The following is a 27,286-nucleotide window of genomic DNA, read 5'->3' on the forward strand; positions in this document are numbered from 1 at the left end:
TTAAATAAAACAAACCTAAATTTAAAATGTCCTCAAAAAGTAAATTACTTATTCTCTAAGCTTTGTTTATTTGCCAACAAAATGAAAAGTACATTTATACTACCTACATCACTATATCATTGAGTTGTTGGTGGTGTTGTTGTGGCTAATATTATAATTATCAAAACTCTCTAATCTCAATCTCCAAAGCTCTTCTACAACATCTTAACATATCAGATGAACATCTGATGTTCTTTCACATTTGCTTGAATACCTTTAATGGCAATTCATTCTTCCATTTGGGGGTTTTCTTGGCAAAGGTACTGGTTTGCATTTTCTTCTGCAGCCCATTTTACAGATGAAGAAACAGGCAAACAGGGTTAAGTGATTTGCTTAAGGACATAGCATTGGTAAGTATTTGAGATCATATTTGAACTCAGACCTTCCTGATTTCAGATCTTATGCTCTTTCTGCCATACCACTTAGCTGTCCATGGATAGATCTAGCTGGCAGAAAGTTTTCTTTATTTATATTCAGTCAATAGATACTATCATATAACATTGTTTTTTCTTTCTGGAACCAGCGATCAAAAAAAAAGTCTAGTGTTCCTACCAAATGACAGTCTTCAAATAAATCAAAGAAAAAAAACATTTCCTTCTAATCTCTACACCAAACATCTTTAGTGACTTCAACTACTTTTTATATGACATGTTTCCCAAGATTTCTCCCCAGACACAGTACTCCAAAGAGATTTGACCAGTGCGATACAACTAAAGTTGAGTTTTTAAAATCAGTTTTTGTCTTCCATTGCCTTCATTGATATCCTGGAAAGAGCAAGGTACCTGGAAGTTGGCAAAATATAGTAAGACATTCTCATATATCAAATGTGAAGAAACTCACCAATATTTTTTCTTTTCTTTTCTTTTGCCAAGCTCTCATAAATTGCTGTGTTTAAATATCATTGTGTTCCCTGCTATTTCTAATAAGAAACCCTCAAAAATAGATTCATGGATGACCTGGTTAATAGGAATCTCCAAACCTACTGTGCACTCCTTCCTCTTTATACAACTGACTGCAGAAATCAAAACCTGTGAAAACATACCAAGGTATATGTTGGGACAAGCAGGGCCTGTAGGAAGAAGTCTGAGCCTTCTTGGAAAAGCAGCTGTGAAGCAGAAATAGCTTTAAACACAGAATATAAAATGTGCATACTAAAAAAAAATACAGAGAAGAACAGAACATCCTGGCTTTTTCCACTATCTGTTTTATTTAGGATTATTGATCTAGGCAAGTGTACATTCAGTAAAAGGTAATGAAGACCCCCCCCAGATCCATCAAGAAAGGAAGGATGCATCTGAATAAGTTAAATCCAGTGGGAGGTAATTACTGGACAAGTGTCAACCTGCTTTACACTTGAGGTCTTTTCAAGGAAAGGGTAGCCAAATACAAGTTACATTTTTCAGTACTAGTCATGCAGAGAAACTAGTGGGAAGGGGGGGAGTCCAATTTAAACTGCAAAGACTGAAAAACTCCAGAGAAAGACTGCAACACATTTCTCTACTATCAGACACAGCCTCTATAATCAAAGAAAGCTACAAAGTCCAAGAAGTTCATGATCCTGGGAAAGCCAAAAAAGGAGAAGGAAGAGTTAAAAAATAAAGGAAGGTGGAACTCCAATTTTGCCTCCCCACCTTTAGATGAGGCTATTCTCTTCTAACTCATGACTATTAGGGATGGGGGGGGGAAGGAAACAGAGTTCATTCTTTTATCATTTCATCTTTAAACCCAACAAGTCAATCTTCCTATATTTTATGATTAATGAAAAGAAAAAGGAAGAGAAGAAAGTAAAGAATTCATTGCATTTATCAGTCAAAAGTCAAGCAGCTACCATAGCCAGGCCCTACATGAGGCCATTTTCCACTCTGTGGATATCCTATCAGAAACTGAATTAATCTGAGATGGGACAGTAAATGATTATCTCTCCCCCTCTGAGGCAGTAATGGAGCCTGACGAGGAATGTAGAAGATGCTATACAAAAGCAAAGACAGACCCTTTCTTGCCCCAGACAACTGTTGTCAAATGCTGGCAAACCAGTATTTGCATTTGGTCTGATGGAAATGTTTGCAATATATGAACATATGCAGCCTCAGAGCTATAAGACCTTTCAAAGTTCATATCAGTTTGCCCAGAAATTCCTTAAATGGCATGTGGCCATCCAGTCTCCATCTGAAGTTATCCTTCAGCGAAGGGAAATTTATTCCTGAGACCTCCCACTACAACTTTGGAGAGTTATGTGCGTAGGTTTTTTCCTTCTATCAAGTTAACATCTGTCCCTCTTCAATGGTCACTTTTTCATTGCACCTAGCTTTCCTTTCCAATAGAACAAAAAGTAGCACAATGCACAGGAAAGATTTTTTGCACTGGAATCAGAGGGTTTGGATCCTTCTTTTATCAACTGCAACCTATGTAACATTGGACAAGTGAGTTAATCACTCTGGGCCTCAGTTTCCTTATTTGTAAAATGAGGGCCCAGCTATCCTCTTAGGTTTCTCTCACTTCTAAATCTGGAATCAAAGTTAAAGGTCCCACTAATGCATCATTGTTTTGAGCTGTGAATTCATCCATCCTTTCTGGACAGCAATTTGGAATTATGCCCAAAGGGCAATAAAAATGTGCATACCCTTTGATCCAGCAATACAACTACTGGGTCTATACCCTGAAAAGATCATGAAAAAGGGTAAAAATATCACTTGTACAAAAAATATTCATAGCAGCCCTATTTGTGGTGGCACAAAATTGGAAATTGAGTGAATGTCCATCAATTGGGGAATGGCTGAACAAATTGTAGTATATGCATGTTAAGGAACACTATTGTTCTATTAGAAACCGGGGTGGGGGAATGGAAATTCAGAGAAGCCTGGAAGGATTTGTATGAACTGACACTGAGTGAGATGAGCAGAACCAGCAGAACACTTTACACCCTATCAGCAACATGGAGGTGATGATCAACCTTAATGAACTTGCTCATTTCACCAGTACAGCAATCAGGGAAATTTTTAGGGTATCTGCATTGGAGAATACCATCTGGATCCAAAGAAAGAATTGTGGAGCTTAAACAAAGACCAAAGATTATTACCTTTAATTTTTTTAAAAAAAGATATCTTATTTTTTGTAATTTTGCTATCTCTTCTATTTTATTTTTTTCCTTTAGGAAATTTTTTCTCTCTCAACACATTCAGTTTTGATCAGTGTATAGCATGGAAACAATGTAAAGACCAACAGACTGACTTCTGTGGGGGGTGGTGAAGGGAAGTGAGATTGGGGAAAAAATTTCAAAATTCAAAAAACAATAAAAAAAAGTTATAGGTCCCAACCCCTCTTCCCTTAAAATATGTGAAAATTCCTTATTTCTGCTTTTGGCTATGTATGATGTGTCACTCAATTGACTCTTAGCCAAAAGAGATGAGATACCACACCTGGCAGATGAAGTGTTTCTGGCTATAAGGGTCTGTTGGATTCAGTTTTTGAGAGGATAAGACATGATCCTTAGATTTTTAAACCCATGGCAATCTCTGTAATTAGCAATTCTGTAAGTAGCAAGGATCCCCAAAGTCTCAGTGTTGGGGGTGTGAAGTGAGGTCAATGAATAGAAAAAAGAGATGTGTTTATTTCCTCTATTTTTGGGCAACTAGGTGGCACAGTGGATAAAGTACTGGATCTGAGGCCAGAAAGACATCTTCATGAGTTCAAATCTGACCTCAGACATTTACCAGCTGTGTGAACTTGGGCAAGTCAGTAGTTTTCCTTAATCCACTGATGAAAGAAATAGGTTAAATCTTTTCAGAATCTTTGTCAAGGAAACTCCAAATGGAGTCACAAAAAGTGAGGCATGACTGAACACAACAACCATTTTCTTTATTTAAAAATCAGATTACTTCAGAGTAATGAACCCAGGAACATCATGTTAGTTGATGAAGGACAGATTGATGCAAGTTGCTGGGTTCCTAGGACCTCAATTGAGCAGTGTCTGACAACTATGCTAGCCACTGATCTATGATCCTAAGTACTAATACATGACATTCTTTCACATATTTGACCATATCTATTTACCCCTACCCTGCTATAAGTTTCTTCTTTTCTAGGCTTTTTTTTTCTCTGCGTTCTAATATGATATGGTTTACAGGTCCTCATCATCCTGGCTCATCTTTCATTGGTCAGACTGCAGTCTGTCATTGTCCTTTCTAAAAGCAGCACCAAGGAGTGACCACAGTTCTTCAGATAAATGTCTGCCCTGGTTGGGTCACAGTAGGACCATCACTTTTTTTGTTTTTTACATTACTATGTTCTAGATGCAATCAAAAATGCATTAGCTTTTTTCTTCTTTTTTGCCAGTTCTGCCACTCTGATGATTGATTTTAAGCTTGCAGTCTGCTCATACTCCCAGGTTTCATTGTTGTTCTCAAGGTTTTACACAATATGCACTTATGGGAGTGCCAGCTCTGGGATCATTAGCACAACTAGGGTAATTAGCAAGGTAACCACAATGGAAGATGATTTGTGCCTTCATTCATTTAACGGATAGTTATTGCCTGCCTACTATGGGAGAAAAAAAGTTAATAAATTAGCTTTGAGGAAGTAGGAATTGTGTTTTAGATAGCTCTGCTGCTCTGGTGCATCTGCTAGTAATTGAGGTATAAGAAACTTCCCAATAGAGGCTCAGGGAACCAAACACTGCAGAAGGAAGTCCATGAAATTGAATGGGGGGAGGGGGAATAGACATATTTATTTTCAATACCCTCTACATGAAATTTATTGTTTCTTTCCATTATGGATGTAATGCAACAAACATCATTCTAAGAAGAAGTCCATAATTTCTGTCAAAGGGGCATTATAACAAAAACAAGGTTCAAAACACCTGATGAACAGTTATTATACCCCTCATAGAATTCATAAATCTAGAATCACAAAGCACCTCAGAAGCCAACTCTCTCATTTTAGAGATGAAGAAACTGAGGTCCAGGGAGATTTAACTGATTTTCACAAGACTAAACAGACAGCAAATGTCAGAACCAAGAACTGAATCTAGATCCCCCTAACTCCAATGCCAATGTTTTTGTCACTGGACTTTTTTCAAATACAGATACCCTGATTCCAATTTCCAATACACCACATATGAGTTCTGCCCTAGTCAGAAGGTTAGTACCATGGAATACTTGAGGGAATATCTATGTTGTCTGTAGGTTATAGGAAAAGTCTGGGTGAGAGACTTGAATCATTTTAGGGGTCATTTAGGTTGTCAAATTGACTTGTTTGGCCTGAGAACATGTATATGAGAAAGCTTTGTGTTTCTTTTACATGTTATTAGATTTTATTCTTATTATTTGGTTGATATAACACAATTATACCACAGAAAAGGGGCATAAATAAAGTGTAATAGGATTTAGTAGAAAAGCAAGATCATACTGGTCATGAGTATACAGGAAAAGCTTCAGGTAGACTACATGTTGAAACTTAAAGTATTGTTAGGAGCTAAAAAGATGGAGAAACTTATTCTCCCAACCCCCATCCAAACCTTTGACTTCACTCTTACCTCAGAAAATAAAAGTAACTGACTTCATAAAGTCTATGTCAGGAAAAGAGTAAAGGTTTGAAGGAAATTTGAGATTTCAACTAGGGCTTTACAAATGGAACCCACTAATACAAATGAGAAGGAGAATGGATCATATCCAGCACAGTGTAGATTTTCTGAGAGGAATCATCAAAAGGACATGAAATTTGTGAAATTTTTCCTTTAGTAATGAAAATTGCCTGAGTTAGAAGCTATAGCTACAAGATAAACAGTCTTCCTTCTGGTTCTGGGAACAATCAGTCCTAGATGAATTTATGAACTAACTCCTTATGTGTTGTTGTCTTGAAGAGAGATTTTTTCCTTATAATTTCTTCCAATATTAAACCTCTCAAGCACCTCTGTTTGTATAACACTAATCCTTGTACATACTTTCAGGAAGAGAAACAGATGGAAACTTGTTTAGAGATGAGGGGCAATAACCCACTCGAGGCTGTTATGGAAGCACCAAAAGCCAAGATTTGTGGTGGCACATCAGGTGTCCTCCTTCCTGTTGACAGCAGCATGTGTAAAAGTGACTTTGTCCCTGATATTCTGGTGGCTATTTGGGCATCTTCAAAAAGAGTTAGGTGATGGGGGACTCAAGATAGTTTCATATTTCACCAAACCTGTATCAACAACAACACAAGTGATCCTGTCCTAGGCCCAGTGACCCAGAGATGGAAAAATCTAAACTGATTTTTGTAGCTTCCTGTTCTTCCTTTCTTCTTTTCTTTTTTCCTGCCTTCTTTCCTCTCTCTCTCTCTCTCTCTCTCTCACTCTCTCTCTCTCCCTCTCTCCCTCTCTCCCTCTCTCTCCTCTTCTCTTCTTCTCCCACTCCACCTACATCTCCCCAAAAGGAAAAAAAAAAACAAAGAAAAAGAAAATCCTCAAAATGACTATGCATAGTCAAGCAAAATAGTTTCTAAATTAACATAAGTATGTCTCATTGTACATTTAAAGTCCATGATCTCTCTGGCAAGAAGTGGGTAGGAAACTTTGACACTAGTCCTCTGGAATCATGCTTGATCATTTGAATTGATCAGAGTTCCCAAGTTATTCAAAGTTATTTTCTTTATAATGTTGTTGTTACCATAGAATCTATTCTCCTGAATTTGCTTATTTCATCTTATCTCTTATGGTTATTTTTGTGGATTCAAACTGTTTTTCAAAAGGCACAAGGAATCTAGATCAATGTTCTTCATTCTGGCTTTTGGCTGATTTGTTCTTCACCTTCAAGCTCCCTAGTGATAGCATCTGAAAAATTAATCTTTGTCCAAAATAGAAACCTGAGCTGCCACTATCTGGAGCTTTAGCATAGGGTAGCATGGGAGGTTGTACAAGTCAGTCAATAAATATTTATTAAGCACATTCCATGAGCCAGGTCCTATGCTAAGAACTAGAGATATAAATATAAATATAAAAAGAAAGACAGTCCTTGCCCTGGAGGAGTTTACAATCTAATAGGGGAGAAAGCACACAAAATGAAGATGTAAGGAGGTAGTGGGGAGAGGCATCTGGCATAGGGGCTCAAGCAAAAAGTCCAAAATAATGCAACATAAATTAAAGTTTAGGGAGGAGTTCATCACTTCAACCTTCAATCAGAAGGGCAAAGATTACTAATGAAGTGTGATCTTCCAGAATGATCATGAAGGGCAGAAATCCAGAGTTGTAACCAGTGAGAAAAGAAATAGGATGTGCCCTTCTCAGTCATCTCTTTGCCTCTTAGAGATGGGTAAAGTAGAAGCTGCTATCATGGAGATCTTAATATTACTTGTTCTGGATAGTGTAAGAGGAGAAGGGAATAGAATGAGCTCCAGTTATAAATACAAGCAGAGTATTTTATGTACACAAGAAGTGAGGTAAGGAAGACAGACAAACAGAAAGAGCCCTTCCCAGTGATGTACAGATGGGCAGCAAGTTGCTTCAAGAGTTAAATCTGAGTAGAAGAATGGAATGCATTTCTATTGGTAAATTGCAAACACTCTTTTTGCGGATACAAAGCTTGTTATGAAAAAGAAGCAACCAGTAACAAATGTCAGCTATTATTATTAGCATTTATTAAACACTTGAATGTTTTTGCAAAAATACATTAAAATAGCATCTCATTTGATGCTCACAGTAACCCTAGAAGATAGGTTCTATTATTACCTCTATTTACCTCTATTTTATAGATGGGAAAATTGAGGCAGGAAAAAGTTAAATGATTTGTCCAGAGTCACAGCTACTGTGTGTGTGTCTGTGTGTGTGTGTGTGTATAATATATATATATATATATATATATGAAACTAGATTTGAACTCAGGTCTTCTTGAGTTCTTGAATCTAGACCCAAGAGGGCTATCCACTTCCCTACTTAGCTACCTTTTACTCTTCCACGATGGAAGTGGAAATACTTGTTTTATTTTAGTGCTTGCTAAGTCTGTAATAAAAAAAAAAAAATGTTTCTTTAAAGAAGGCATAAATGACTTGCGATACTCCTACTAGAGGACCTGGTACAACTCCCGGCTTTACTTATTGCCACTAGAATGACCATGAGCAAATCACTTTATCTCTACAGACATCAGATTTCTCATCTATAAGCTGAAGGGGTTGGACAAGATGGCCTGTAAGGTCTCTTCTTGCTCCAGATCTTCATCCCAATGCTTCTTGATGTGGTAACAGAACCCACTAATGGCCCTCTATTTCTCTCTATGCATTTCAGAAGAGGAACAACCTTCTCATCTGGTATGACATCTTCCTGAAGGTGTTCAAATGAGAGCAGAGCATAGACCCTTCCTATATTTTCCTCTTTGTGACCAGCCCCAGCAAGTCCCTGATGATCTGACAGCTCAGAGTAAATTCAAGCTTTCCTTTCCAGCTTAAGGTTTGTTCTAAAAACAATAATAATAATCTAACATTCCCCCATTACTCCCTCTTCATGCTCACTCGGCAGTATGGGAGCTGCAGGGCTGACTCACACCACTTGAATAATTACCTTTTAATGGCACTCCTTTCCTCACTTGTTAAATAAGACTGTGATTTCTGACTCAGAAGCATCTGCTACCATGGGGCACACAGCCCCTCACTCCAATCCCTAGAAGCCCTGTCACTCATCCTCAGCTATAACTTCCCTCTTTGATCCATTCTTGGCCTAACTCTTCCCTCTTCCACATTACTCAGATGTTGCTTCTGAGGATGCTACTGACTTGTACACAATTTACCTCGGATATTTGTGTGTGTGTGTGTGTGTGTGTGTGTGTGTGTGTGTGTGTGTGTGTGTGTTGTCAAATACCAATTCTCATTCAGTCACAGGACCCAATGGGCACCAAGAAAGTGGACACTTGCTATTCTCACTAACCACTGTAGTTCCCTTTCTGCCTCTAGCCAGATTTGCAATGCCCTCTGCTCTTAGAAACACCACATAACTCTGTAAAGTATGCCCTTTATATGTTAACAGACTTCAGAGACCTGCAGCTTTCCTGCCTAATGGCAGCTGCCATGATCTTACAAGGGAGTTCAAATTCCTTCAGCAGCCCTCTTCATTCTCACATGTTACAGTGTAAGAATTTACCAATATCTGGAATCCTCAGTAATATACTATGCTTTGAATGCTGGGGAAACAATTGCAAGCCACAGATGCTCTAATTTACTTCTCTGTTTATATTGTGCATTTCCCTCACTCTCCTCCATGAGAAGATATATAAGTTATAATTCAATAATAAGAAGAATGTTGTCCTTCATTTTCTAAGAAGATCATAGCAAGGAGGTGATGCCATGACAAGCACATGAATTGGATTTGAGTGAAGGGGTGCTGAACTAAGTCATCAGCCTCACTTTCTTCTCCAGAGTCATCTGGATCCAGTGATCAGATATGAATCAGAATGACTGGAGATGGCCCTGGATGCAAAGCAAACAGGGTTAAGTGACTTGTCCAAGGTCAATATAAGTTGAATAAAGAAAGAAATAGTTTTGTTATATCTTAGTACCTTTTTTGTTTTATATCCCTCTTATATATGTATTGTAGTTTTTTTTAGTTGACTTGGGCTGAAAGCCTACAGTCAGCCTAGACAATCAGATATACAAACAGAGATGGCCTTTCTTTTAATTAAGATTTTTTTGAATTTTAATATCATTTTATGGAAGCAACCCAGTAGGATATGAGTTCTCTGAGGGCAAAAGATGTTCCTTTTTTATTTTATGTATTCTTAGTGCCCTGCCCTGAGCTTGTCACAAAGTAGGAACTTAATAAATGCTGTGATGGAAAGAAGACTTAAGCCATTTGTGCAGGGGAAAGAGAGAACAAGGAGTATCTTAGGAAGGATGGAATTTGTTCTGTCTGGATTCTTAAAGGTCCATCCTCTTGGCTATTTTAAACAACCACAATATCTCTGCACAGTAATGAGCAGAAGGGAAAGTTTGTTCACTAATCTGATGAGTAAACAGGGACTAAGAGATGGAGGATTCCTGTTAGGGAAAGCACTGTTTGCTTTTGTATGACACTAATGAACCTGAGCAGATCACAGCAGGCCAGGAGGTCACTTTCTCTTGCAGTGCTGCTCTCAGAGGCTGGGATGTAAATGGAGACAGAGATGGGGTTGGCCAGGGTAGTATGGAGGGTTTGAGTTTCCAATTACTTTGTTGCCTCATAAAAACAAAATAAATAAAAATAAGATGCCAATCACAGGAGAGGAGCCAGAGATGAAGTGAGACAAAAAGATCAATACCCCACCCTCCCCAAAGAAGAGATGTTAGACACAGCACAAGGGAATATAATAGACTTTCTATTTCTCAATGTTTAGCCCAATAAATGAAAGGCCTATGTCCTCAATGAAGAGAAATAAAAAATGGAATGTACACTTCGTCTCCCTCCCACCCACTATACTCCCAAAATGCAGAATTAGCTTGCATTTATTAAGGCCCTAATCCAAGTGGCTCCCCCACCAAAGGCAGATTTTCTTAATAAACTGAAATTTAACACAATCTTTGCTTTTTAATGGTAAGAGCAAACTTCCTAAAATATGACATAAATAAGAATTCTATTATTGTAACTTGTTTACATAATTCATCTTCAAAAGATGACCACTTCTGAATCTGACAGATTGAGGACAGATTTAAATTCAGATATCCCATTCAAGACCCAGGGATACATAGTTCTGTACCTCAAAACAGCACTGCAGAGGACATCACAGACAAGTTCCCTAGACTGAACAGCAAAAATACTATCACTTTTATTTTCATCCTTACTCTAAGATGGCTGCAGGAGCTGTCATTCAGCCAGGAGACTCTTTCAGGGAAGTTTTGCCACAGAGTATGGCTCAAACCTGCGTTCTCCTCCACATCAATCAGTTTCTGAATTCCTACTATGCTCTATCTTATCCTTCAAGCCTTAGTGTGGGTACCCTTCTCATGACCATTACCCATACACACCTTTTCCTTCTATGAGATGAGTCTCCATCTTTTAAAAATCTCTGTGGAAACAAGAAAAGGTTTGAAGGTGGAACAGAGCATTGCCCAAAGTGGATGGAAGGAGAATAATGGATGAGAAAGGGAAGGATAAACTGTTCAATTTATTCTGATTTGTTGGAATTTTTTAGCTCTTCCAAAGGAAATAACCTTTGAACTGAGAGGGACAGAAAGAGAAAAGAAAAAAGGATAACAGGCTGCAAGAAGCCAAAATGGACTATAAGATCAATATGGATGAACCAAGTGTTATGACAACCAAGAAAACTAATAGGGTTTTAGGCTGATTTAAGAGTCACAGCTTCCAGAAATAAGAAGCACATAGTCCCATTTCATTCAATCCTTGTCAGACTGTAGAAGGAATAAAATGTTCGATTCAAAATGACATCTTAGGAGGAATAAGACTTTGGAAAACTGGAGAGTATCTAGAAGATGGTTCAGGATAATAACAAACCTCAGACTCATCCCACATAAGGATCAATTGAAAGAACTGGGACTGTTTAGTTTACTGAAAAAAGTTTCAGAAAGATATGATAGTAGTCACCAAATATTTGGTGGGCAATCTTGTGGAAGCAGAATTACACTTGATCATTTTTTTTAAAAAAAATTAATGTAGTATTTTATCTTTTTCCAATTACATGTAATGATAGTTTCCAATATTCATTTTTGTATAATCTTCTCCCTCTTTCCTTTCCCTTTTTCTTCCCCAAAACAGCAAATAATCTGATAAAAATTATAATCCAAAATCATTATACCTATTCTATTGAATGAAAACAGTATTGTACTGGGAGCATAACACCAAACCTGAAGGTTTAAGATTCAAGTTCAAATCCAAGCTTTGACAATTACTACATTTTGACCTGGGAAAAGTTATTTAAACTTCTTTTAGTTTCAGTTTTTTCATCATTATTGGATGACCTCCAAGGTCTCTAGCTGCTTTATATCTATAATCCATGACTAATAAGGCAGAACAAGGAGCAATGGGTAGAAGTGGATAGAAAGGAAACTTTAGACTGAATGCCAAAGGTGGAAAACTCCCTGACATTTAGAGTTATTCCAAAATGTAATGGGATGCCTCAGAAGGTAGTGAGTTCCATTCATATGAAATTTTTAAGCAAAATTTAGATGATACTTGTACTATAGGAGCAACAAGATGGTACAATGAATAGGTGCCAGGCCTGGATTCAAGAGGACCTGACCTCAGACACTAACCAGCATGTCATTTAATCCTATTTGCCTCAGTTTCTCCCATGAAAAAATGAGCTGGAGAACAAACTACTCCAATATTCTGGCCAAGAAAATTCCAAATGGAGTCATAGACTCAGACACAACTGAACAACAGCAACACTTTGTGTGTGTGTGTGTGTGTGTGTGTGTGTGTGTGTGTGTGTGTGCAGAACAAATTCTTTTATGGGTATAAGCTATATTAGATCATTTATGAATACTTTAAAGAGAGGAAATGATCATTAGAAGTGAGTATGTCTTTATCAAGGACATATACCACAATGACTTCATATCCTTGTTAACAGTACAACTAGGCAAGTAGATCAAGGAAATTCAATAAATATGGTCAATTTAGATTTCACCAAAGGATGTGAAAAAGTTTCTCCTCCTTTGCTATGGAGAGGTATGGGTTAGATGAAGAACAGTGACTTATCTGGAGGGAAATGTATGACTAACTAATAAAGCATTATCCCTCTGACTGAGTTAGGGCTCCAGAGCTCAGTTCTTTCATTTATAAAATGGGGATAATAATACATAACCTACCTCTCAGAATTTTGTGGAAGAAACATGTATCAAACTATGAAGTACTATCAGTATTTGAAATGACAACAGTGACAAGTAAAACAAGGAAGTTGAAAGGTATTGTGGAGAAATAGGAGGGGTGTAGGAAAAATAAAAATTAGTAAAGCAAAAAAGCAAAGAAACAAAGAAACAAACAAAAAATCCCCAAGCTATCCCTGTCATGAAACTGTCTGAAGACTCTAATATATTTTCCCTTTACTTAAAAGGCTACCATTTGGCTTTTCCTTTCAGATATGGAATCCATTTCATAATCTTTTGGGACTGGGTACTCTGATACACCTTCTTTCAGAACGTTCTACGAATAAAAAGGAAAATCATGGTAACCAAGGGAATTTAGAAAATTCTATCACTAATTTGAGCCATGTCAACATTTAGTAATAACAGGTAATTTATTTTAATAAGAAGAATTTCCTAATGCTTGTGACTCAGAGTTAACCCTGGATTCAAAAATGCTTTGGCTACTAGAAGACAAGCAATGGTAGATACATGAGTCTAGTCAGGCTTTAATTATTTTTATCCTATCCCCAACCGTAGCTATGCCTTAAGGTTCTGTCTTGGTTGTTCTCCTCTTCATCTGCATTCTCTCTTGTGACTTTACCAACTTGCAGTGGTTAAATTATCATCCTACCTAGATGGCTAGTCACCCATATTCACAAACTCTGAGTCATCACTAATTCCTTACTCTCTGTCACTCCAAATGTTCAATTAATTGCCATGTCTCCACATTTCTACCTCTAGACACTCCCTTGAATTTGTTCCCTTTTCTCTATTCCTGAAACTACCATTCTAGTTTTAACCTTAACTCTTCTTGTCTTGATTATTGAATGTTCTCTTAATCTCCCTTAATTCAGTCTTTACTCTCTCTAATCCATCTGAAACTAAAAGAGATTTAAATAACTTTCCTAAGGTCAAAATGTAGTAATTGTCAAATCTGGGATTTGAACTTGATCTTATACCTCCAGGTTTGGTGTTCTGCTCCTAGTACCATACTGTTTTCACTCAATAAAATAGGTATATTGATTTCGGATTGTAATTTTTATCAGATTATTTACTCTTTGGGAGAGGAAAAGGGGAAAGGAAAGGGGGAGAAAATTTTACAAAAAATGAATATTGGAAACTATCATTATACGTAATTGGAAAAAGATAAAATACTACATTAAATCGCTCTTTCTCTCACCAGTTTGCAAGCAGATATTGTCAAAGGAATGTCACATGGGTATTTCAAACTCAACCTGTCTAAAATAGAACTAATGATCTTTCCTCTAAAAAAGATCACCATTCTTACAAACATTTTGATTTCTTTTGACAATATCATATCTAGTCACCCATGTTCACAAACTGAGTCATCACTGATTCCTTACTCTCTTTTGCTCCAAATGTTCAATTACCATGTCTCAACATTTCTACCTCTAGACACTCCCTTGAATTTGTAACCTTTTCTCTATTCCTGAAGTCACCATCCTAGTTATAACCTTAACTCTTCTTGCCTTGATTATTGAATGTTGTCTTAATTAATCTCCCTTAATTCAGTCTTTTCTCTCTCTAATCTATCTACGACTGAGTTGTCAAAGTGATGAGCCTTAACCATGAGTCCAACCTACTCATTCTCCTGCACAATTATCTCTAAAGGCTCCCTATTACCACTAGAATAAAGTAAAAATTACTCTTTTTGGTATTTAAAGTCCTTTGCTATCTGACTCGAATTGACCTTTCCAGGTTTATTAAATTTTACTACCTTTTAAATACAACATAATCCATTCAAATCTACTATACATCATATGGAAGAATCCATCTTTTCATATTCATGTCTTCATATAAGTTGCCCTCCAAAGCCTAAAATACACTGCCCCTTATAATTCTCCCTCTTAGAACCTTAGTTTTCTTTGAAGTTCCAACTCCTACATAAGGGTTTTCCTAATCCCAACTATATGTATCTTATTCCTCTAAAACATTATTTTAATTTTGTTTATATTTTTCATATTTACTCATGTATATATATATATATATATATATATATATATGCTGATATATGCTGTTTCTCACTTTAATAAGTAAGCTCCTCAAAGATACTTCATTTTTATCTTTGAATTCCCATCCCCTAGCACACTGCTTGGTACATCTTATTCAATTAACAGATGATTGACTGTTGCCTGATAATTGATTGAAATCTAGCAATGTCCTTGATATCTATGATATTAAAACCATCTTAGCTTAGTAAGGGACACCTCACCAACAGAAACTTTGATAACCTATTGATGACTTTTTTCAGCCCCAGTATCTTACAACAACAAAAACAACAACAAAGCAAATGCACGTTGAAGTTGCAATCTATACTGGTGAAATAGTATCCACTCCAACAAAATCATGGGTGGTTGGGGTACTATTATTAATTGAACCTAATGCAAAATTTGCAAGTATTTATTAAGTTACTAACCGCCAAATTACAAAACTTAAAGCTGAATTAGAAACAAAGAAAAAGGACACTTTGTTCCTGCCTAGAAGGAGTTTAGTATCTCATGAATACTGAGTTCATTGCATACTTTTCGGAGATGAAGAACTTCCTTTTCATTGACTCCTGAGAGTGATTATTGGAGCTGTACTTAACACAGAAAAGAATGATATCATATCTCCATCTCTCCACTCTCATCAGGAGAGCAGATGTTTCAAGTTGCTTTTATCAAAAGTGGCAAAGGATCTGAACCATTACCTATGAAGCTGAACAGGGTAATGACAATGAGAAATGCTTAAGGCACTCTTCTGGAGCTCAACCTCTAAATTGGGATGGGTGTTAGGATTAAGGCTTATTACTAAAATCATCTACCTATTATTCCAACTCTACTGCAGAGGCCACTGCAATGCTAAATTATCATGGTAAATCCATTAAGAGTCAATGCATCAAGTAACCATTATTCAAAAGAAGTCTAACCAGCATGGCCAATTTGTTCCTCTCTAACCCTGGAAACCTTTAAGAACAGCAAAAACATTTCATTCCAGTCTCTTATGGTATCACTTATGACTAGGAGAATGTATCAGTCTGGCATCTGGGATGATGCTTGGGGTCGTCTAATTTCTATCCTTGATTTATTTAGCCTGATGTTTCAACTAACTAAGCTAACCAGTCACAACTTATACTAAGATTAATTTTGTGAGTCTAGGGAAGAAATTATTTGAATGGAAACATCTGATACCATTCCAAAACAAATAGTTTTCATACAATATAGAAAAAAAATCCCTCAATTGGTATGTTGGAGGAGAGATGTCTGGGCCATTTTTAGTTACCAGTGGAGCCTTAAAGGTGAATTTCCCTTGCCAGTTTTTCCTAGTTGATTCACCCTTCTCATGTGGTTCACCCCCTATCATGATGCTCTCTTATGAAATCTTGGCCATCATGCAGTGGGGATCGCTGAACAGATGGTCAAGATTGTTGGTATGCCAGGGAATGGGTATGTGCCTTTCATCTGAGAGTCATGGTCTTGATTTACCTCCAAAAGGACAGCTATGAACTCATGTATAGATTACAATATTTCCTACGGTAGTTAAAGTGTAGTTAGGGACAAGAACATGGAAACATACTCTATTGAAGATTTGATCACACATGGATTTAGGTTATGACATCATGATGCTTATATTCCAACCCTGCCTACCATCAGTCTCCTGTTCTGAACTTCTCTAAATGTTCCTTCCCCATTCTTGTCTTATTAAGTCTCCTACTTAGCCTTTCAAATGGAACAATACTCAAAATTGAAAGAAAATGTTTTTGATTATAGAATCATGATACAAAAAGGTTGAAAGGATAAAATGATGCATCGGATTTAATAAGACAACCAGGAAACTTACATATTTGGTTTCAAAAAATCAAGTGGACTGGTATAGACTGGGAGAGATAAGATTTCAACAATAGTTCATGTTAAAAAAGATCTTGGTGGCTTGCAAGTTCAATGAGTGTGATATGGCAAATACAAAATCTAATGTGAACCCGTTAGATTTATGGAATTATAATCTCCAGAAAAAAAAAGTTGGTGATATTCTGTTCATGTCAGACCACATATGAAATATTGTTTTTAATACTAGGTCCAACCTTTTCCTATAATCATAGGAACAAAACTGAGGTTCTGGGTTTACTCAGGCAAAATTCAATATTGGAGACGTCTCACTTTTTTGACTCATTCTCCTGCAGGGAACATCTGAATACAGTTCATTTTAGATCTTTACAGGAGTGCCATTAAACTCATAAAGAAACAGATCTTTGCAGGAAAATAATTGACTTAGAAAATCACAAATCAACATGATTTATGCAATGTTGCATTTTATTGATTGTGTTAAAAATTTCCCAATTACATTTTATTTTAAACATTTCTCTATTACAAACTGATGCTCAGTGGGAGTTTTGCTGTTTATTTTCACATGCTGGTTCTGACACTTCTGATCTATACAAGCTTTAAAGGAAAAGTTAAAAGCGTCCTTGGCTCCTCAGAAAACCCTCAAGCTAAAAACACATAGAATGTACAGAGGAATTTATTTAGCCCATCAGCAAATGGAAAACAAAGAATTTACAAGCAACCTGCAAGCAGCCAAGGCAATTTCCCTTCCATTCTAATGATGTTCCACAGCAGCTGAATCCCCTTGAATGATAACAAAGTTGGGACTGAGAGTTGACCCTTTTCATTCTAATAAGCTTCTATTCCCCACTGAATCATAAAGATTTCCTTTGGAAGAGGAAAACAGTAAGCAACACATGTGAGTGAAACTTGACTTCCTCAAAACTGTTTAGTCCACATAATTTATACTAATGAAAACACTGTTTGGGTTTGTTCCTCCACATCATAGTTCCTACTTGGCCCTAAAAGAGGGTATCCCTAAGACTTTTTCCTCTATATTCAGGAACTTTATTACAGGAATTCCCTTGTTTGTCTGGAACTTCCCTATTGCTTCACCACTGTTTCCAATAATTGACACAATCAGTTATATAGTTCCTTCACTCTGTGAGTTACATGATCTACTAAAAACTGAATGGAGGATGAACTGCAGTAAGGAGAGGTGAGACAGTGAATTTAAATCTCTAAAGTCTTTCTTCTACCTGTCATTGTCATCTTTTGTCTCTCTCAACCTTCTAACTTTATGCTTTCTCTACTTTTTTAAAGGCCAACTCTAAAATTAAAGCTTAAATGAAGGACTTGTCATCCCTTAATCAATGATCTACATATAGCAAAATTCAATCAATCAACTCCAAGGTGAGTAGGTATGAAGAAGGGTATTCATTAATACAACCTCAACAAGATGGCTATCAAAGCAAGAACAAAGCTTCAATTGTTGTATCAATGGAATTATTTTTAATACTAATCACTATATGACTCCTGGTCACCTTGAAGAGTGAGGCATGTTAAATTTGGACTCATTGTTTTTGTTTCAAAAAACAACCCCCCCTTCAAAATATTCATCTTATTGTTGAGAGTACCACCCTGACCCCTTTTATTCAGGCTCACAATCTAAGTATGATGTTCAATTCCTCATTCTCTCTCACTATCATATCCAGTCCTGGCAATTCTATTCCTCAGGATTGAACTACTAAAATAGCCTTCTGGATGGTCTTTCTCATCTGTCCTCACTCCAGTCTACTCTCTGCTCAGGTACTAAAGTGATTTTTTCTAAAATTCAGACCTGATTCTGTCACTTTCACTCCCATTCAATAAACTCCAGTGTTTCCATCTTATCTTTGCCTTTTGGAATCCCTGCTTCAAATATAAAATCCCTAGATCAAATATAAAATTATATTTTGATTTTTAAATCCATCATAATCTAGCCCCTTCAAATCATTACAGTTTTCTCACACTTTACTCCTCTTCATGTATTCTGCTATTCAGTTGTACTCCTTTCTATTCTTCACCTTATGTGAAGAATATGTACTTTTATGGTTTGTTCACCATACTTGAAATGTTCTCCCTCCTCTCCCTCCTGTCTTCTCTAGTTATTCTTCCTATGTATTGCAAGAGGTCTTCCTGGCCCTCCTTATGCTAACCCCTTTCCTCCAACATTACCTTCTATCTAGTTTATATATTTCTTGAATATTCATAGTTATTTTCATGTTGGCTCCCCCATTAAAAGGAGTGCCTCTTGAGGACAGAGACAGATCATTCTTTGTAAGTCCCAGGATTTAGCACAGAGTCTGGCTCAGAGATAGAACTTAATAAATATTTCTTGACTGTCTATGAAATGACACCTTTAGGTCCAGGATAACAGTCTCTGTCTTAAACCTTGTTATCCTTGCCGAGATCACTCCTGGTTACATCTTGTACATCAGAAATTACATTGACACATTGTAGAAAATCCACACTAAAAGCAGGCCCTGTCTTAACAGTAAAAAATCACAGGGAAATGAGCAAACTACAAAAAAAACCTCTCACTATAGAATGTTACTATGGTCATGAGAAAAATCAAAACATACTCAGAAGTAGTTAACAAAATCAAAGTTCTTGCATTCAAAGCCTCCAAGAAAACTATAAATTCATCTCAGGTCATGGAAAAGCACAAAAAGAATTTTGAAAATCAAAAATGGGAGACAGAAAAAATTGGGAAGAGAAATGTGAGTGATTTGGGAAAATTGTGAAAAATACAGTAGATCTGTTAAGGAGACACACACATGTGGGAGCGTACGCACACGCATACACACACACACACACACACACAGACATATCCACAATACTGAAGAAAATAACATGTAAAAATCTAACTAGGTCAAATGGAAAAGGAGGTACAAATGCTTACCAAGGAAAATGATTCCTCAAAATGTAAAATAGAATAAAGGGAAGCTAATGACTTTATGGGAAATTTTTTAAAAAATCTAACAAAACCAAAAGAAGGAAAAAAACAGAAGATAATGTGAAATATCTCAGAGGAAAAGTAACTACTTTAGAAAACAGAACCAAGAAAGATCATTTAAAAATTACTAACCTACTTGAAAGTCATGATCAAAAAAAATAGCCTAGACATCATCTTTCAAGAAATTATCAAGGAAAACTATCCTGATATTCTAGACCCAGAAAGTAAAATAAAAATTGAAAGAATCCATTGATCACCCCCTGAGTGAGATTCCAAAACGTAAACATCCAGGAATATTACAGCCACATTTCAGAGTTTCCAGGTCAAGGAAAAATTATTGTAAGCAGCCAGAAAGAAGCAATTCAATTATTTTGGAGCCACAGTCAAGAAAATATAAGATTTAGTATCTTCTACGATTAAGAATCATAGCATTATATGATATCCTGGAAGGCAATGAAATTGAGATTAAAAGCAAAAATAAATTATCCAGCAAAAGTGAACATACATTTTCCAGGGGAAAATGATGGACATTCAATGAAATAAGGGACTTTCAAACTTTCCTGATGAAAAGATTATATCTGAACAGAAAATTTGACCTTCAAATAAAAAACCCAAGCAAAAGCATAAAAAGGTAAACAGGAAAAGGAAATCATAAAAGATTCAATGTTTATATTTCTGTATGGACAGATAGAAGGGGCATACCGAGAGAGCACAGACAGGAGTTGAATATGAAGGGATAATATATTTAGAAATTGGAGTCAATGGATGAGACAGGAATATGCTGGGAGAAAGGGAAAGGTATAATGAGGGATGTTAATCCTCATAAAAGGAGCTAGAAAAAGCTTTTGCATTACTTCAAAAGGAAGAAAGGGAAGATAAGGAGGAGTGATTGAATCTTACTCTTCAGAATTGGCTCAAAGAGGGACTAACACATACTCAATTGATCTTAGAAATCTATCTTAACCTACCAGTAAAAAAAGAAGTGGAAGGGGATGAAGAAGGGGGGGGGGGCAATAGCAAGGTGAACAGATTGTGGGAGGGGTTAGTCAGATGAAAAACACTTTTGAGGGGAGACAGGAGGAACAGAGAGAGAGAGAGAGAGAGAGAGAGAGAGAGAGAGAGAGAGAGAGAGAGAGAGAGAGAGAGAGAGAGAGAGAATAGAATAAATGTGGATGGGGAGAAATAGGTCAGAGGAAACTACAGTAAGCAATAACTATAGAAAAAATATTGAACCAAGTTTCTCTGAAAAAGACCTCATTTCTCAAATAAGTCAAATTTATTAAGAAAAAATAGAACCATTCCCCAAGTGATAAATAATCAAAAGATACAAACCCTTTTTAGATGAGATTATTAATGCCATATATAGTCAATTTTAGGGGGTTTTTGCAAGGTAAATGGGGTTAAGTGGCTTGCCCAAGGTCATATAGCTAGATAATTATTAAGTGTCTGTGGCCAGATTTGAACTCAGGTACTCCTGACTCTAGGGCCAGTGATCTATCCATTGCACCATCTAGCTGCCTGTATGTCAAATTTTTTAAAATGTCCTAACTCTTGGCTGGAGAAATGCAAATTCAAACAATTCTGAGGTACAACCTTATACCTATTGGATAGACTAATAGGATAGAAAGAGAAATGACAAATATTTGAGGAGATATAAGGGGAAACGAGACCTTAATTCTCTATTGGAGGAGTTGTGTCCCAAACTGTGGAACTGTGTCCCAAAAGCTATAAAACCTTTGACCCATCAATACCACTACTGGATCTGTATTCCAGAAGAGATGAAACACTGGAAGGAAAAGGACCTATATGTTTAAGTCCTTTGCTAGTGTCAATGAATTAGAATTAAGGAGTTGCCCATCAGATAAGGAATGGCTGAATAAATAATGGCATGTGATTATGATGGAATACTATTCATCTATAAGAAATGATGAGCAGGATGCTCTCAGTAAAACTTGGAAAGACTTACATGAGCAGATGCAATATGAAATTTACTGTATACAAAGTAACAGCTGTGAATGACTTAACTTTTCTTATTCTTAGCAGTGCTGTGACCCAGGACATTATTGAAGGACTTATGATAAAGAATGATATCCATATCCAGTGAGAGGACATTGTGCCTGAATACAGATTGAAACAACTTTTTAATTTTATATTACTTGAGGTATCTTTTTTTGAGGTAGAGAGTCTATATTTTCTTTCACAACATGAATCTTATAGAAATGTTTTGGAAGGCTATACATTTTTACCTGTATCAAATTACTAACTATCTCAATGGGGTAGTGGGATGGATGAATGTTAAAATTTGTTTTTACATGTAATTAGAGAAAAATTAAATAAAATTTAAAAAAGAAGAAGGGGAAGCTAGGTGGCACAGTGGATAGAGTACTGGCCCTGGAGTCAGGAGGATCTGAGTTCAAATCCGACCTCCAACATTTAAATAATTACCTAGCTGTGTGACCTTGGGCAAGTCACTTAATCCCATTGCCTTTCAAAAAAAGAAGAAATTAGATAACCCCTGTTAGGGACATTGAAGAGAAAATTCCAAAAGAATTTTGAGTGAAGTTGATGACCTCTAAAGATCCTTCTGATGATTTTACAGCCTGTTATATACAAGTTCATCTGCTTTGGTAGAAAGGGAGGAAAAGGGTCATAGAACCAGCAAACGTTTTAAATATACATATATATATATATGTACACACACACACACACACACACATATTTTAAAGTGACACAAAGAGGCATGACTGATTTCTGCAGAATAAAGGATGGCTTGTCTAGGCCCTTCCTCAAAGTAAAAGTTCTCAAAGGAACTCACCAATAAATTAAGAGGACCTCAGAGGTCTAAAGTGAGGGCAGCTTAAGTCATGATGATAGTCTAGAGAAAGAAAGATAACTTTTTCTACTACCCAGTGTTCCCTAGCTTTCAGAAGTAGCTAGAATACAATCACTCCCTTGCTAGGAATCACTGCCTCAGGGGATGAGGGGATAAGGTAAAGTACAGATAGAAACCAAAGCCAATATTCATGATTCTAAGAAAAAAGCAAGAATCTCATCCTTTTTTTTTTTCCATTAAAGCCACGGCCCATAGAAATTTCTAAGAGCAATGGGTTCTTTGGGTTAAATGTTAGGTGAAAGTGGTAATGGGGGAAATGGGAAGTAGCAGCAGATGGTTATATATAGTACAGGATCCTAAGGAAGTCATTCCTTGTGACTGTGTTTTCAAACCTTTCATGAGAACAGTCTGTTTGAAGTAATAAAACAGGGACCCGCAACACAATGAGACGTGAGGGTCAACTCAGGCAGTAAATTTAAGAATTGTTTCTACCTAAAGTAGGGTACAACCAAAGCATCTGTAGCTACTGTTATTTCCTTCTAACTAAAAATAAGAGACCATCCTTGAGGATTGATGGACTGTGACTTATTTCCTGACTGAGCAGTCTGCATCGACATTTAAACAAGCCCTCTATTTTTTGTCTCATTTGCCTTCTTGTAAAGCAAGCTTATCTGCCCCCTGAAGTACTTTGCCTAGTTAAAGGGAGGTGGGAAAGAGAGTAAAGGGTATTTACTGGAGAGTATTAGAAAACTCAGTTCTCTTCCCCAACCTTAGGTCAGAGAGACATTTCAACTGAAATGCCTGTCAAAGGAAGATCAGTGTGATTTCACAGTAGATTCTAAGAGAGAAAGATGAAGAAATTCACATAGAATCATAATCCTCCTTTTTCTGATCTAGGGCATTTCCATGTGGCTACAGTGAAGATGTCACTGCCTGCCTCAAACCAATGAGTCTAGGACCCAGAATGTCAACTAAGTCATATTTCACTCATACTTCCTACCCATTGCTAAAAATAAGCAATCCTCCCACACAACTCTAGCTGATGAGATATTTCAAGCCACCTGGCACCTGGGAGAATTCCCCAATTGGTTTTCTGAGGAACTCCTAAAGCTGAAAACTACTTCTACATTAGCACAGCAATGTTTAGGGCTCATATTATAGCCATTTGGCTGTTGAAGTCAACAAGCATTTATTAGGCATGTCACTATATGCCAGAAACTATGCTAAGCACAGGGGACCCCCCCCAAACAAAGAAAGCTCTAAGTATGTCCCCTTCCCTCAAGGAGCTTATATTCTAAAGGGGAAACAGGGGAGAATAATATGTAAATGACTAGGTACATATAAGTTAATACAGAATAGATGGAAGGAATCTGAGAATAGAAGGCATCAGAATCTAGAAGGGACTAGGAAAGGCAATTGCAGCAAAAGAAACAAAGCAACTACAGTCCTTGGAATGGACCCATAAATCACCTGAATATTTGATCATACCTCATTGGGTGTTTGGCAAGGTGTTTTTTAATTGAATTTGGTCACAGTGACCCCTGAAGAGAAAGCAGACAAAAGCATAAGGTTTTCCCCAAGAGTTTCAGGTAATTTTTAATAGGTGGAAATCATAATGGAGACAGATTAGACCTTAGAAATTATTTAGTCAAATTTTATTTTACAGATGAGGAAATTGAGCCTGAAAGGATATTTGTCCATGGTTTCACAGGGCATAAATGATAGAACTGAGATTTGAATTCATATCCCTTTATAAGAACTGACTCAAAATATTAACTACTGTAATTCATACAATTTCCAGGCAGCTAGGTGGATCAATGCTCTAGAGACAGAATGCTAAACTCAAATCTAGTCTCAGACACTTAAACACACTAACTTTATTACCCTGGGCAATTCACTTAACCTTGGTTGCCTCAGCTACCTCATCTGTTAAAATGAGCTGTAAAAGGAGATGGTAAACCACTCCAGCATTTTTGCCAAATAGTGTCACGAAGACACAACTGAAGCAATTGAATAACAATTATAATCCCTAAAAAGATTCAAAATCCATTTGGGGAGCAATGTTGGGGAGGGAGGTAGTGACAATAAAAAAAGTCAGCAAATTCTACCAATTCCCTTTCTTTGGCATTTGATTGTTTCCCCCTGAACTCCATGGTGCTAAGCAACACAAAGAATGATCAAGAAATAAGCACAAAGTTTTACATCCTTGCCGATCCACCTAGTTTATAAGAGGCATTCTGCCACATTGCCTGGAGAAACTTCCACCCTGATTCTCTTTTTCCTGACTGGTGATTCCCTTTCCAGCATTCCTATTTTAAAAAGGACTCTAACCAAACCATATAATTCATACTTTTACTCACTTAACATTCTTTCTGCCTAGTTTGTGTCCCCTTCTCTCACCTCTTTCCAGATCTTCTTTATAGATTATCCTTCCTTAAAATGCAATCTCCTTGAAGGGAGGAACTCTCTTGCTTAATTACTTGATAATAAAAACTATTGCTAATTCTTATACACCTGACTCAATCCCTTCAGCTTCCACATCACTTTCTCCACACCTTCCACTCTTCTCTCCTCCAAGGTTCTGAGACCTATCCTATCTCCATGGAAGGGACATAAAAGATGTCTTGAATCCATAGTTTGAGAAGAATTACCAACCTCACTGCTCATCTAATACTATGATTCTAGGAATAGGACTCATTACAACCAAACTTTTGTTTCAGTGCCCCTTTTCCTAGGAACAGTATCCCTGTGTTTTTAGAATCACAGAATGTAAATTCTCAATGAGACCTTAGAGATTATTTACCCTAATAGTATCATTTAATTAGAGAGGAAACTAAGCCCATATTTAAAAGGAATTTGTTCAAGTTACATAGGAAAATAGTGCTTACAAAGCTGGCCTTAGAGTCAGAAAGACCTGGGTTTAAGTCTTGCTTCTAACCCATACTACATATGCCTCAGGACAAACCATTTAACCTCTCAGTAATCTAGGGAATTCTCTAAAGTGGCTGTTCATAAACTTTTCCCAGCAGCAGAACTCATCAGTACAAAAAAAAAAAACCTTTAAAGGAACTATTGTAGTAAAATCCCCTATTTTTAGGCCATACTATTGGCAAACAATAAAAAAGGTCATTTTCAAAATGGGGGAGTGCATTTCGATTTTGCTTGTGATACAGACTGAGAAACCCTGCTCCACAATAAGAAGATGCAGAAGAAGTTCCAACCTGCACTGGTAGAATACATTCTTTCACCTGGGAGATTTCTTTAACAATGAAATCATAAGTCCTGTTCCTATACCTATAAAGGACATAGTCTAACTCCAAATCTAGTATCCTTTACAACATACTAGTGTTATTTATCTATACCTGAGTCTCTAGTATCCCCAACTGGTTTCTACCCTTATCCCTCCAGTATTCCTACTTGTTGAACTTGTGGCTCCCATAACTGGATCCCCGCTGCTGCTGCTGATGTTTTTGTTCTTCATTCTTTTTTTTGTTTTTGTTTTTGCAAGGCAATGGGGTTAAGTGACTTGCCTAAGACCACACAGATAGGTAATTATTAAGTGTCTGAGACCAGATTTGAACTCAGGTACTCCTGACTCCAGGGCCGGTGCTCTATCCACTGTGCCAACTAGCTGCCCCTGTCCTTCATTCTTGAAGAAGACCATGGCATCAGGGAGATAATGCCATGGCAAGCACATGAATAGGATTTGAGTGAGGAAGTACTTTGCTAAGTCACCAGCCTCATTTTCTCTTTTGGAGTCATCTGGGTCCAGTGGCCAGATATGAATCAGGACAACTGGAGATGGTCCTGGATGCAAGGCAATTAGGGTTAAGTGACTTGCCCAAGGTCAGACAGCTAATAAGTGTCAAGTATCTGAAGACAGATTTGGGGGGCAGTTAGGTGTTACAATGGACTAGCAAACTGGCCTTGAAGTCAGGAGGATGGGAATTCAAATCCAGCCTCAGACATTTGCCACTTATTAGCTGTGTGACCTTGGACAAGTCACTTAACTGATTGCTTCTGATACAGGACCATCTCCAGTCAACCTGATTCATTTCTGGCCACTGGTCCCAGATGGCTCCAGAGAAGAAAGTGAGGCTGGTGCTTTATCACATATACCCTCTCTCAAATCTAAATCATGTGCTTGTCATGGCATCACCTCCCTGATAGCATGGTCTTCCTCAAGAATGAAAGAAAAAAAAACCCCACAAAAATGCATTGTCAGCCTGGAACTAGATAGACCTGAATAGATCCATTAGCACACTTGAGGCAGGTCCCTAAATGAGTACTTCCTCACCTGAGGCAGAGAAGGATAATTGAGCCTATATAGGGAGGGAATAAGCTTTTATATAATGCCTATTTGTGCTTTAAAAAAACTGATTCCTAAACTAGAAAGCACAAAAAGAGAGAAAGAATATTACAGTCCTATTTCACAAAAGAATATGAATGTTAACGTTCTAAATAAAATACTACCTAGAAGACAACTATATATCACAAAGATTATATATGTGACCAAGTAATTTATATCAGAAATGTAGGAATGATTTAACATAATTATATCAATAACAAAAATCATATGATTATATCAATAATTGCAGGAAAAACTTTTAACAAAATAACCTTATTCCTATGAAAAAAACACTTAAAAGCACAAGTACAAATGGATTTTTTCCTTAAAATGATAAGAATTATTATTATTCTCCTAAAACCATCAGTGAGTATTATTTTTAATTGAGATAAGCAAGAAGATTCCCAATAAAATCAGGAGTGAAACAAGGATGTTATCACCAATATTAAGCAATACTA

At 36.9% G+C, this 27,286-nt stretch overlaps 1 long non-coding RNA gene across 1 annotated transcript in view; it reads right to left on the reverse strand.

Moving 5' to 3' along the window:
* Nucleotides 1-27,286, reverse strand: part of LOC141504180 (uncharacterized) — a 404,260-nt gene that overhangs the window by 6,266 nt on the left and 370,708 nt on the right. The gene's annotated exons all lie outside the window — the stretch shown is intronic.

This window comes from Macrotis lagotis, chromosome 1, assembly GCF_037893015.1.
Source record: "Macrotis lagotis isolate mMagLag1 chromosome 1, bilby.v1.9.chrom.fasta, whole genome shotgun sequence".
NCBI lineage: Eukaryota > Metazoa > Chordata > Mammalia > Peramelemorphia > Peramelidae > Macrotis > Macrotis lagotis.